This window comes from Balaenoptera musculus, chromosome 5 (genome assembly GCF_009873245.2).
Source record: "Balaenoptera musculus isolate JJ_BM4_2016_0621 chromosome 5, mBalMus1.pri.v3, whole genome shotgun sequence".
NCBI classification, from domain to species: Eukaryota; Metazoa; Chordata; class Mammalia; order Artiodactyla; family Balaenopteridae; genus Balaenoptera; species Balaenoptera musculus.
The window spans coordinates 90,585,068-90,599,691 of record NC_045789.1 but is presented as its reverse complement, the minus strand read 5'-3'; the positions used below and the strand labels follow the sequence as shown (position 1 = coordinate 90,599,691).

Below are 14,624 nucleotides of genomic sequence, written 5' to 3'. Positions count from 1 at the left end.
GCACCTACAGGTGGGATTACAGGTAGGATCTAATGAAATCTTACCTTAATGACTCCAATCTTATTGGCTTACTCAGAGTCATTCACTATCTGCAAGAAATTCTATCCAATACTTTGTGTCTTTAGGTATGGTTCTTTTGTCATGTTTATTTCAGTTTAGTGAATATTTATTGAATGTATACTACTTACCAGCCATTGTGTTACTCTCTAGGTCAGGAGTTCCATGGACTCTGAACACTGTGGTTGGAAACCAATGTGATCTGTGAACTTGGGTAGGAAAAATAAATCTATCTTTGCGCTAAAAATCTCTTACTAGCTAATCATTAATTCTCCAAGTTGCAAATGTAAAGCAGCTAATTCCAGCAATATTAGCAGTGTCTGTGATTTTTGTCATCATTAGAAATCACAAATATTTTATTGTCACATTACAGTTATTGTTGAGATCTAGAAATGTTACCTTCGTTACCATAGTTGACCTTTGAACAACACAGGGCGTTAATCTGAGTATAATTTATAGTCAATCCTCTGCATCTATTGTTCCTCTATATCCAAGGATTCAACCAGCCGTGGATGGTGTGGTACTGTAGTATTTACTATTGAAAAATATCTGTGTATAAGTGAACCTGAACAGTTAAAACCTGCACTGTTTAAAGATCAACTGTATTTTAAAATTATGTTGGTTATTTGATTTACCATGAGATTTTATTTCATAATGTATTACTAAAAAAGAACACACGTTACTATATCATAAATTTTTTCTCTAATTATTTCTATGATTGGTTAATATAAAATATGCAAATATTTCCCTAATTGTTTTCACTTATAATCCTATAAATTTTATTTATGCATTTAAAAAGTTTATTCTGAGAAAGTTATTTTCCACAGATTTCATCAGCTTGACAAAGGCATGGCACAGAAATGGTTAAAAGCTCCTGAATGGGTGAATAAAGTATTTATAAAAATAAGGTCATCATAACTTTAATTCTGTGGGTTTTCCACATGCCTTCTCTACCTAATACAGATTTTCTTTGGGGAATGGTGCTTCTTGGGTATCCTTTACTCTTTCTAACATGACTTTAAAGTCATAAATGTCTACTGAACTCTTACAACGTGTGTCAGATGCTTCACTTTACCTCCATTGTCTCATTTAATTCTTCAGAGCTTGCTATGAGATGGATACTATTATTTCCCTCATTTAACAAATGATGAAACTGAGGCTCAGAGAAATTAAGTAACTTGCCTATTCACGGCGCTGTTGAGTGGAGGAAACTGCTTGGGCAGGTTCTGAGGTCCATGGTTTTAAATGTGGCCTTGTTAAGCCAAGAGTCACTTGACATAGTTAATTTTAATCAAAGGCCACTGAATTACATAACCCCTATCCTATTACCACAAGAATCCTAAGAATTAATAGGAGAATGACATGCTTCCTTTCTTCATCATGTAGACGAGTTTCTGTGCTGATCATTCTCCTTTTTCCCTCCAGATTCTTTTTTTTTTTTGCTCTTCTCATCCCTGTACTCTGTCCCAAAAATCTGACCTCAAGAATGGCGTAATTTGGGCTCCACTTTTCTCTACTTCTAATTGGCTTCTGCTAATGGAAGGCACTGGTGAGAAAATGGAGGAAGAGCTGGGGGAGAGCTACCAATATTTCTGTCTCTACTTTCCCCTGCTGGGCCATGTTTTTTACAGTTACTGTGTTCCTTTTTCTATGGTTACATATCCTATGTGGAGGTTCCTTTTCTCTTGCTACAACTTTTTTTGAGTACCAGTAACATTTTTCCCTCCTCTGCCCCTTCAGGTCTCGGTTGATAACAGCTTCCTACTATTGCTAGTCCCTGGGTGCTCCATCATCTCTTGCTAGTAATCTTGACTTTCTTTTCCTCTCAGTAAATAATGACTTCATTGAACCTTCCCCAATTAACCCTTTGAATGGACCATCTGATTTTTACCAGCACCACCATTGATACAGTTTCCTGTTGTAGATGGAATGACCAACTTGTCCATAGTTCAAGAAAGGTAAAAGCAGTTTCTCTTCACTAAACATTCACATTCCTCTGCATGAAGATTTTCATGTTTGACAAAAGTATGTTTTGATGGATGAGCAGTTGGGCAGGGGAGAAGCATCAGTGGAAAGATACTAGACTAAGTCCAAAAACTATGTCTGCTTTTGTATCTGTCCATCTTCCTAATGTAAACTTGGGCAAATTCTAGAACCTCAGCAAGACTCAACTTCTTTATCACAGCAAAGACAATAAGGATGCCTGTCAGAAGGCTGTATGAGGAACAAATGAGACGATCCAATGAAAAGACTGTATTCTATAAAGATATGTATAAAGTGAGGTATTTTAAACTTGACTAATTGCTCACACACTGTGTTCATTAAAAAAAAGATAATAGATACGGGAGCACTACAATAATTGGGCATTTTATAAATGTGATTTAATTCTATATATTGTACATTTCAGAAATCTAGGGGCCTATCATATACATGGGTATCCTTTACTCTTTCTAATGGGACTTTAAAATATAAATGTGTACTGACCTCTTACCATGTATGTCAGATACTTCACTTTACTTCCATTATCTCAATTAATTCTTCAGAAAATGCTATGAGATGATTACTTCCCTCATTTAGCAGGTGATGAAACTGAGACTCAGGGAACTTGCCTATTCACAGTGCTCTTGAGTGGAAGAAACTAACTCCAGTGCTAGCAGACTGCCTGGCTTGTATTAGCTACTCAGTAAATATTTCAAGAGATAGTCACTAAGTGCCTAAGAAATGATGCCTAGTCTCAAATATCTATTTTTTTTGTCTTGCAAAAAAAAAAAAAGAAAAAGAAAAAGAAAAAAAGCTGACAAACACATGCATGTAAAACGAGTTACCTAAACAAGAGGACACTTGACTCATTCTGACCAGGCAGGAGGAAAGACATGAGAGAATAAGATAGAATGGCAAATGGAAAATGATCTGGTGTGACTGTAACATAGGATGACTATGAGAGGTGCTGGAAATGGTGCAAGCTCAGGCAAAAGTACTAAGGTGTAAATAGAAGCATAGAAACAAAATAGATTTTAGGTCAAGCTGGAAAAATTGGGTTGACTGCATGTAAGTGAGAGGCAGATGGTATTGATATAATCAGGGAGAGGGTCTCAAAATTTCTGACTCATATTCCTGCATGGCTAGTGGCACGCAACTGATGCAAGGATAAGTTTTGAGGTTAGTTGTCATAATATGAGTTCAGACATGTAATAAGAAAAACCATTGGGATACTTAAACAGAGATGTGATGTTCCCAAACTTTTTAAAATCTGGATCTAAAAGTTAGGAGACAGGTCAGGACCACAGAAATATAATGATATTTCATGAATACTGCAAAGAATGAGTTATTTTTAAGAGTTGAATTTTTTGAATAGTAAGAATTCATTACCGTAAGCACTAAAACTTTAAAAAAGTAATCACTTGGATGATCGAAAATTTTATTGCACTTTTTTCTGCCACCTTAAATGATGCATCTTGAACCAAATTTATTTTTTTCTTGATGGCTTAGGGTCATCACTATAATCATTTGTCATGATACCATGCTATAATTCAGTGATGCTGCTGGAATAATTGAGATAGATAGAACTGTTTCCCTTTGTTAAACAACTTCAGATCATTGTTGTGCTTTTTCTTCTTGAGTTTCATTTTTATCATTTCTATGATTTCTCATTTGCTGTCAGCTATCACTTGCTGCAGCTATCAATGTGTCACCATGAACTGATACACTGTATCCTTTCAATCACTTGCTCTTCAGCTAACACTAGTTGGGAAACCAGATAATCATGTATACTGGAGCTTTATGCAGAGCCTGCCCAGACAGTGTCAGAAGGAGGGACAGAGCATCTCCCTAAGAGGAAACTACATGAGCCTTAATGAAATAGATTTGGGATACTTCTTTTGACTCTTCAAAGGACTTCTGTGTTTACTTTTTAGTTCTCAGCTGTGTTTCACAAATGTAGCATCGCCAGAATTTGAGTTCTGGATTAGTAAATTGTTTTTGTATGCATCCCAAAAAGGATAAGATAAACCAATAGTTCAGGACAGTACAGTTTAATGCATAGTTTTAATTCTCAGACATAGAATCTGCTCTGATTTTCATCAATTATATAGGATTAAGTGTTCATACTACTTTTTCAGTTCATTTGCTACAAGAAAAAAACAGGGTCTAGTTGATTAGCAGGTCTTTGGTGGTGTTTAAATTGTGTAAGGTCAGTAATTTAAGTTAGAATACTTAGTTAATTTTTTCAAGGTGATTAGATGAAACCCAGTTGATTGAATATTCCAGTGTTTCTGCAGGTTGAACCCTCATGTGTTGGTCCATGTGCTTTTGCATTGTTTTCTAGGCAGGTTTTATTGTGCTCCCCTATGCTAACACCCTGGAATGCGTTGCCGTCTCTTTCTCTAGTTAAAGTAGTCCTTCTCCATTTGTCACTGTGTGTCACCACAAATGTTGCTTTGAAGCTCTTTTTCTCTCCCATGTGCACATTTGTTAGCAGTTTCTTGATAGTGTCTACTGGGTTATTTGTCTCCGAGGAATATCATTTTCGGTTTATTTTTCTCTGATATTCATTTAATGACTTGTCACTTTAACTCAAGCTATAATTTCCTGTCAATTATATTGTAAATTTCTCATGCATCAGTCAGCATGTCTTTTGATGTTCCTCCTGTTATGTCTTGTCTACAGAAATTTTCTTCTCCCCATGACCTTTGATTTCCTGAGAGTAGCATCTTGTCCTCTCTCTACTGTATGGCCAGGAATCTATTGCCTATTTTTACTCTGGCAGCTAAAAAGATAGCAAGGTACATACAAGCATACGAAGCAGCTCCCTCCACTCTCACCTTTTGTATCTTTTACTATCTAGACAGACATACATGCACAGGTAGAATGCCCACAAAAATTGGAGTTATGCGGCCAAAAGCCAAGGAACTACCAGAAGCGATGATTGAGGTCTGGAACAGATCCCTCCCTAGAAACTTCAGAGGGAATATGGCCCTGCTGACACCTTGATTTATATGTGGAATCTAGAAAAATGGTACAGATGAACCTATTTGTAGGGCAGGAATAGAGACGTAGATGTAGAGAACGGATGTGTGGACACAGGGGGGAAAGGAGAGGGTGGGATGAATTGGGAGATTAAGTTTGACATAAATACACTACCATGTGTAAAATAGATGGCTAGTGGGAAGCTGTTGTGTAGCACAGGGAGCTCAGCTCGGTGCTCTGTGTTGACCTAGAGGGGTGGGATGGGGGGGGTGGGAGGGAGGTCCAAGGGGGGGGGTATAGGTATACATATTGCTGATTTACTTCATTGTACAGCAGAAACTAGCACAACATTGGAAAGCAATTTTACCCCAATAAAGACGAAAAAAGACTCTGAGAGAATACATTTCTGTTTTTAAGCCAGTCAGTTTGTGGTACTTGTTACAATAGTCCTAGATAATTAATCCAACCCCCATTATCTGACTTTTTTTTTTTTTAAAGGCATAGATTAAGTCAAAGACAAATATTTTGGAGAATCTATCTGCCTTGCCCACCTCAAGAGAAAGACACTATATTTTACGTATTAAAAAATGTAGGGCTTCTCTGGTGGCGCAGTGGTTAAGAATCCACCTGCCAGTGCTGGGGACACAGGTTTGAGCCCTAGTCCGGCAGGATCCCACATGCCGTGGAGCAACCGGGCCCGTGGGCCATAACTACTGAGGCTGCGAGCCACAACAACTGAGCTCATATGCCACAACTACTGAAGCCCACGCACCACAACAAGAGAAGCCACCGCAATGAGAAGCCCGCGCACCACAACAGAGACCCAGTGCAGCCAAAAAAAAAAAAAAAAATGTAGAAGGGCTTTCCATTTAGTTCAAAGAGCAACTTTCGAAGACAGTGGTTCCCAAACCTGGCTACGTACCAGAAACACTTGGGGAAACTTTTAAAAAATGCAGATGTCTAAGTTTTACTTTTTGGAGATTCAGATTTAGTATGTTTGGGAAAGAACCTGCTTTTCTATTTTGAACAATCTTTCTAGGTAATTTTAATGATTAGATGAGTATAGGAAGCACTGATCTAAAGGGTTGAGTAATGAAGGATATATTTCAATACCTGGGCATATAATTCTTGGAAAAAGAGATCATCTAATAAACTTTCGAATCCCTTGCCTCCAATTTCATTGATTTTAAGATTGAATAAGCTAACCAGAAAACCTCTGCCCTGAACTTCATTCTTGTGAAGCAAAAGAGATAGGGACCTTGGGAGAGAGTGAATGTAATAAACTTCTAGGGGCTTTAACAGCCAAGGAATGAAATTTTGGGGATAGTTGAGTACTTTAGGAAGTCAGTTTTCATTCACAATTCATTCAGCAGAGTTACAGAAGACCTACAATGAACCAGTTAATATAGACTCAGGCGAAGATGAGATATGCTCCTTTGAGCAGAACTTCTATAAAGAGAGATGGCTCAAGAAGTAATGACAGCAAGCTTTAAAATGTAATTCTGCAAATAGGACCTCAGGTAGCTACAGAAACCAACATGGCTACACAGGGAGCCCTCTCATGCATCCAGATTCTAAAAATCATGTGCAAAAGATGGGAGAGGGACACATAAACAAAAATACAAAAGAAGAGCATGGGGCTATGAAAATTGCGTTAGAAAAGCTTGAAGTAGCAGAGCAGGTAATATGGTTTCCGTTTATACATAAATAAACTAAAATTAAGGAGGTAAAGCATCTTGGTTATATCTTGGACCTAGCCAAATGGTACTGAGTCCTATTCCTTCATTTCCTCCACTGCTCTGTTGCTCAAAGCTAAAACGTGATGTTCCTTGTGGCATAAACCTAAAGGAGTCAACTGGAGGCTTTTTTGCAGAAAATAAACCCAGAATTGCCACTTCACTTCTTGTACATACAGACCTCCTATCCATAAAGGAAAAGGGAGTACTCATAAGTCTTCAAAATAATATTTTTAGCTAAAACCTACCATAAGATATTCTCTAAGAGAAAAGGGATATCAATGTCCCTTTTTCTGATGCCCCAAATCAGAATGTCACTACGTTTTTGTTTTTTCTAAGTCAGTTTTTAAAACCTTCCATATTTTTTTTGAATCGCTGTAGTAAACTCCCTGATTTTGAAAGGATACTTTAATGTCTTTTAGTCTCAGGGCTCCAGGGTCCAGAGATGAATCTCTTTTCATGACCAATTAATTACATCCTCTTTCTGTAGAGATACTGTTATAACTTAGGCTTTTAAAGCTACTCTTAGTTTAGTTTTGATGAAAATGATTGACACCACAATGAATATAGATTTTTGGCTGTAAATGCCCCAGTCCAGGGCTGTGAAAGACTAGGAGATAGACTTCTAAATCATTAGTTGACTGCTTGATGTATATTGGACAAGATCAAAGAGTTTGGTAATTACCTAATCAATCCTTCCCACAAGAGTTTGAGGTAGGGGGCTAATAGCATTGAACTCATTTTGCCAATGGGAAACAGGCATTGGGAGAATGTTTAGTGTTGACTTCTATTCCCGTGTTACAAGCAATTCTGGAAAAAAATACTTGTTTTCTTTCCCACCTTCCATCTCTAGTCTAGAACAGGTTATTTTCCAACACACAATGGGAATCAGAGTGAGAGAGAAAATACTAAATAGTAAGAAGCTAATACAGAGCCTGTTGGACTAAGCTTGAACATAGAAATGGATTTTTTTTAGAAAATCCTTCTATCATCACAGATATATTTATAACGCTTGCCTAAAACATCAGAACTGACTGACATACTAAACTGTTGAATCATGATCTATTTTGGAAGGGAGAGAGAGCACAGTCAGGATGTTGACAAAAATGCAAGTGGATGTTCTGTTCTATTTGAAAGGAACAATGAGGGTCATGACCCATAACTTACAGAGAGTTCTATGCACTTTTGGCAGAATTTAAAGGGCATCAGAAATATATCATGGGATTTCTGGGCAAAGAGCAAAGGAAGGATGTGCACAAAGAGATCTTTCTAAGGAGATGAGTGATCTGAACCCAGTCAAGAGAGTCAAAGGGGACATGTAGGTGAGGCTGGAGGGTGGTTGTAAGGAACTAGTGAGAGTCCTTAGTGTTTCATTGAATTTCCCTGATTGCATTAGTCAGTTGCAAGTGTGCATAAAAATGCTGTGGTGAGGTCTGCTATTCACCACCATCTATTCCAGGTGTCCCTTAGAATCCTCTATGTGGGAGCCCACAGGGACCTTAGAGGTCACTGAGTTCAACACTGCCATTGTACAGATAAAGAAATCAGATACAGGTGAAAAGACTTGCCCAAGGTCACATAACTCATTATTAACAGCCTATGGACTGGAGCCAAGGGTATTGAGTCCCAAAGTTTTTATTTCATGTACTCTATATTATCCCTACTTTTTATCAATTCATTCCTTCATGCGACAAAATATTTCTCAAGTGATCAATATGTTCCAGGCACTCTACTAGGCACTGGAGATTCGAAGAAAAATAAAGTAGCTTCTGCCTTAAGCCGCCATATCCCTGTGGAACAGTCATATTTGTGTTAAGATACAGCCACAAAATGATAAATATCATGAGAGTGACTATGGGAACAGAGAAGAGGGATGAGTTTAGAATTACACAGCATATTCTTTCTTTATAGGCTTGATTTTCCAAAATTAGTTATTTACATTGGAATTCTAATTCAGATCATTGACCATTTAAGAAAACATAAGCTTAGATTTTTCTTTGCTTATGAATGTGAATCAGAGCCATCATATTTTTGGAGATTTGATTTCTTTCCAGGCTTCTATTGTGGATTGAATTGTGTCCCTCAAACAAGAAATGTTGAAGTCTTAACCCCTAGTACCTCAAAATGTGATTTGTTTTTGGAAGTAAGTTCTTTACAGAGGTAATCAAGTTAAAATGAGGTCCTTAGGATGGACCCTAATCCAATATATGGATTATAAAAAGGGGTGTCCTTATAAAAAGGGGAAATGTGGACATGCACAGAGGGAAGATGATGTGAAGACACACAGGGAGAAGTTGGCTGAGTGACTAGAGTGATGTACCTACAAGCCAAGAAATGCCAAGGAGTGCCAAGGATCCACTAGAATTCCAGACCTTTTTGATTTTGGAATTCCAGGCTTTAGAACTGTGGGACAATAAATTTCTGTTGTTTAAAGTCACATAGCTTTTTTTGTTTTCTTTGTGACTGCAGCCCTAGGAAACTAATACAGCTTTCTGGACAGTGATCAAAGAGCAGGATTGATTTCTATTCCTAATATCTTGCTCCAAGACTTAAATAAAAAATAACTGGCAGCTGTGCAGCCACTTTTGACCAAGTCATGTGGACTCTTGACTCTAGATCCAGTGCAGTTGGACACTTGCACAGGGTTCTCTAAGGGCTGAATCGGGTTTTGGGACATTCACATCCTCCCACCTCGTTCAAATCACTATTAATATTCCTTCAGTAAGCTTTTAACATTGAGTTCTTAATGTGGTCTCACAACTGTCTCAGGTTCCTAAAAATTATAAAGAACTGACCTAGCTAAAAATATGAAAGCTCCTTCAGCTCTCTGGCTTTAGAATGCCAGGCTTTTCACACTGAAATGACTGGGCTGTTTCCATCGAAAACTTCTAACATGACGATTGTCGTCAAAGTAAGCTGGTATTTTAAAAATGATTTAATGACTACAACTGCAGTACAGGGCATAGTGCTTTTTGAAACCATATAACCATGACTGCAGATGTCATTTCAAAGATATACTCCTCCAATTCATGTAAAAACATCTAAGAAAGTTATTAGGCAGCATCTTTGAGAGCTGTGCAATTTTACGTAGAAGAATGCTACAATGGCTTAAGAACTAAATTGCCTAGCAGGTTAGATTAGAAACATCAGCTTTCTATACCTTCTGCAATTGACCCGCTGTGCACCTTACACAATGCACTTCTACTCTCTGAGCTGCCATTTCATGAAGCAGAAAACCTAGGCAATGATATTCATTTCCTCCTTCCTTAGAGTATGGTGAAGCTATAGAAATCTGTGTTTGGGGTGCTTTTGGAACTCAACAAGTGAAAAAAAAAAAACTTTTGTTTATAATTTTCAAAACTTTCTCACACAGACTTGTTTTTAACTGATGGGGGTGGGGAGTGACACTACATCCCGCCACATATAGAAGTCTTCCTTGAAAAGCCTGTTGCATTCATCCTCATGGATGTCACAAACTCACTGTGGGAAATGCTGGTGAGCAATGAGTCACAGTGAGGTCACAAGAATGGACTTGGATCTAAAGCCTTGGTCCCCAGACACAGCTAAAAATTGTGCCCAGCCAGTCCTAGATCTGGGAGACTCAAGCCTCATGTTGCTCTAAGACCTGGTCATGTGACAGAGTAGAATCTGAATATCAATGTTAATACCATGGGCCATCAATAGTAATACAAAAGCACAACTGGGAATACAATACTATTGAAGGTCTTCTTGGATGTATTACACAACCACACAGAAGATAGCCTGATTAGAAATTTCTTAAAGGGTAATTACTTACCTGTGCTACATATAGCGAACATCCAAATCTTGATTTCAATCTTCAGGTAGAGCTCATCCTTTCCAGGTATATATCTATTTATATCTATAGATAATAATATTTAGATAGGCATGTTAACTTGAGATTTCATAAAGAAAAAGCTTTATTGAGAATGACTGAACCCATCCCTATGGTAGGGAATTGTATGCAGTTTATTCCATACACACACACAATGAGCCGTACAGGATGTTTCTAAACGTTCTCATGTCAGTGTCTAATTCTTCTTGACTAACAGACTGGTGACACTGTTTACCCAGTGTAAGCAAGAATATTGTCTCTCTTCTGTCCTTATCTGCTCTACATCCTTTTGTGGGCATTCTAAGCCATCTTTGCCTTGTGCTTTCTGCCATGGGGCACCGTTTCTCATTTCAGTTCTCTTGGTACTAATCTCTGAAGCTTCTAGACTTTTTTATTTAAGTCTGCCAGATGCTGCAGCTCTCTGCCTCTTTAAACAGAGTGCACTGAGACCGGGTTCTCCGGGGGCAGTTGGAGTCTTTTGGTAGGAATACTATTTTCTCTGAGCTTAGCGGCATTAAAATGGGGGCAATTAAAAATTATAGTGGAATTATTGTTTCTGATGCTGGCCATTTGACAGTACCATGCCATTCCTTAGGCAGCACTATTATATTCTCACTCTATACCCCTAACAGCTCAGGGACATGACTGTTATAGCTCAATTCTGTGTTGCATTATAGTTCCTTTCCTAATAAACCTCTTCTATTTTCTTTCCTTCCTCTCTTTTTCTCTTTCTCCTTCTCTTTTTCCCTTTAATTCTCACTGAGCATTTAGTACATGCTAAACACTCTACTAAGCACCAGACATACAAAGATAAAATAATCATATTTATTGCATCCTACTCCAAGCTCACAATCTAGTGAAGGTGATAGTCAAGTAGACAAAAAGCTATAAAAGAGTGTGGCGCATGCTGAATGAGGTAAACTACCATGGAGATAATATTGTTGGGGAATCAGGGATCTTTCATGGAGAAGATGTTACCTGAAATGAATCTTGAAGGGAAGTACATATTTCATCAGAGAGAAGGTGTTAGGTAGAATAAGAACAAATTACAAGTGTATCTTTGTATATGATGTGCTACCTACTGCTACTTTTCAGTCCAAGCCATCATCAGTAATAGTTATGGTAGGTGATTGTACATTGTGTATATTCCATGTAAAAAAAATTCTTTAAATATCTACTTTAAATTTTCTTGTCTCCAGGGTACTCATTCCCAATTTTTCATCTCTTTTTCATATGATGGTTTGTCTTCCCTCTTCCCTTCTATACCCCACAAGTACACGTACATTCTCACTCTGCTCTCTGTGAACATGTTCAAGTTTGTCATCAGCCTTTGTCTGAGAATGTCTGTGAAGCCAAGAGAAGAATAATTCTACTTGCTAGCCTACAGAGGACACACAAGCCTTCTTCTGTAGCAGTCTCCAGATAAACACTGATGGATCCTTCAGGTCAGTGCAATCTGTTTTTCCAGACAGTAGATGGATAGGTCCATGGGCTGTTACTAGACAAAACTGTAAGAATATATCCTGCAATATTGCTGCATTTTGCTTGCTGCTACAAAACGGTCTCCAGCTCTCCACTTCTTAAATGTTTTCAGTTACTTAAGTCTAGAATGCAGAAGGTGGGGCCACTGTTAAAGGTCTCCATAGTTCATCATAATTATAGTTCTTATATTGGTTTTAAAATTCTTTTTGTTCCAAATAGAGTATAACACAATTAAATACCTCACTTTGGGTCTTGGAAGAAATTCAAGCAGGCATCATTTGGCAAGATGCCTCCGACCATTACAAACTTTACTATAGCAACTAATTCAATGTAATTCAATAAATATTTGAAGACCTATTATATGGATAGACACTGTGCTAGGTTCTGAGGAAAGAGGATTGTAAAGATGAATGAGGCATGGTCCCTACCTGCAAGAAGCTTATAATTCAGTGGCTAAAATAAATATTCACAGAGCAAATCATCACAGATACATAAAGAGCTTTCTATGGGAAACAAGGAGGCAGAAACATTACTACATTTACTTAGTAAATGTGTACAGGAATCAACAAAATTACCCCTTTTGAACTGAGAACATTCTAGAAGACTAATACTCATTTACAATTCCAGTAATCCTGGATATATTTGCCTGAAAAAGGAGAATTTGAACCCTGACTTGACCACTTACTGCATTGCCTAATACAAATTGTTCAACCATTCTTTGCCTTAGTTTTGTTTTACTTTTTGTCTACATTTTTAATATGAAATAATAATAACCTCATAGGTTATTGAAAGGATTAAGTAGGATATAGAGGGGAAAGGTGCTTTGCCAATGATACAGAAATTAAGTTTCTAATTGTTACTATTTTTTTGGTTAACCTCCAGGAGTGAAATAGGAAGCATCTTCTTATAGAATACTATACATAATCTACTTTAGTTAAGAAGTAGAAATCATTAGAATTGCAGTTCTAACCTGAACCAGTGCCTTCTCCATTACTTGTCTAATAGTAGAACAGTGGCTGAGCTTGGGTAGTCCAGTTCTTGGCTTTTAATGGTGTGATACAAAAGCAATTAGTTGTATTCCTGAGATTTCCTGGGATGTTTCTGAGTTTAGCTGTATTGTTTGGAAAGCATTAGTGTGGAAGGACAAATTATACCCTGGTACTAGATAAATTTATTTTACATAGCATCTTCCAGAGCTCTACAAATTGCTTCACACTGAGAAATGGAACACCACGTTCTCAATCACTAGTTGAGGTACCCAGGCAGGTCTTTGTTCACTTCTTATTCTGTAGGCTAAACCAGAGCTCTTTTTATTCTCTCCATGACGATCATCAGAAACAAAGACCTTTAGTAACTTCGTTGAAGATTTGTAACTCTCTGAATTGTGTACATATTACTGAAGCTTCCTTGCTTTCCAAAGTGAGCCTGTGGTATTGCTCTGGAGTCTCAGTTATCTCCCTTTGCTATAGAACAGAGATGCCAGGTAAGATTTCATTGCTTCTTGCCACCTCTCAGACAAATGAAGAACCAGCAGAGCAAAAAAGGAATATCAAACTCATTAATGGGCTTTGAGGGTCACCAACTGAAATACTACCTAAATCAGTTGGAGGACGAAGAGGCTGAATTATAAGAAATGGGATGACATGCTGACGAGTCCTATCTCCATGAAAACAGATGATTCTGTAGGTTTCTGAACAGATGGACATTCATCTTATATTTTGCTGAGGCTATTGGCAAGTGCCTCTGGCTGAACAGTTTAAAATAAAGGTGAAAAATCATTCCAGTTCAGTAAAATCTCTGCATGGACCTTTCTTGGTCTTCTCCAAGGAATCATTTTGTGAAAATACAGAGTATCAGTCCCTTGGGTCTTGGACCACTGAAAGTCTGGCATAAACCAGGAGGACCCCTGATCCCAGGAAATAATATCTACCTGTGAATACCTGGCCTGTGTTTAGTATTTTTTAGTTTTATGCTTGTGGAATTAAAATCAGCATTGTGGGAATTCCCATTCTTCTGTCTTCACACCCACACAAACCAGTAGTTTTTCTCCTCTCCACAAGTGGATAGTTCCAGTTAAAAGAGATAATTTGGTGCCCTCCAGTGGCTCAACCTGACAGCCTTTCTCTTGACCTCTCAAGCTCTTTTATGCCTGTGGGAAAGGTGCATCTCAGTACATCTTTGGAGGGCTTTTTGGTTGCTTACATGTAACCACCACTCTTAGGAGAGGAATCCAGCATCCCCTTAATACTGTGTAATTCTCAGAGGAGAAGGAATTGGAGAACAAAGACAAACTTCCCAGGCTTTTCTTTGTACAAAGAACTAAAAACAATGAAAATCAAGCATTAAAAAAAATCCCAGTCCTAGCACCATCACTTTTAATTATAGGGTCTTATAAAAGCTACTTATCCTTTTGGCCCACATGTATTTTCTATGGAGTAAAGGGTGGGGCTAGATGATCTTTACCACTCAGTGATTCCGAAATCCTATGGAAGGGAAAAATGTTCCTAGATTACTTTTACTCTTCAACACTT

General features: G+C 37.9%; 1 long non-coding RNA gene across 7 annotated transcripts in view; it reads left to right on the top strand.

Moving 5' to 3' along the window:
- LOC118895177 overlaps positions 1-14,624 on the top strand; it is a 221,101-nt gene that overhangs the window by 121,856 nt on the left and 84,621 nt on the right. Inside the window, exon 4 of one of the 7 annotated variants that reach the window (XR_005019899.1) lies at positions 211-271. The exons of the other annotated variants lie outside the window; for them this stretch is intronic. This is a non-coding gene — a long non-coding RNA (uncharacterized LOC118895177). The remainder of the gene's footprint in view (positions 1-210; positions 272-14,624) is intronic. 7 annotated transcript variants of the gene reach the window in all.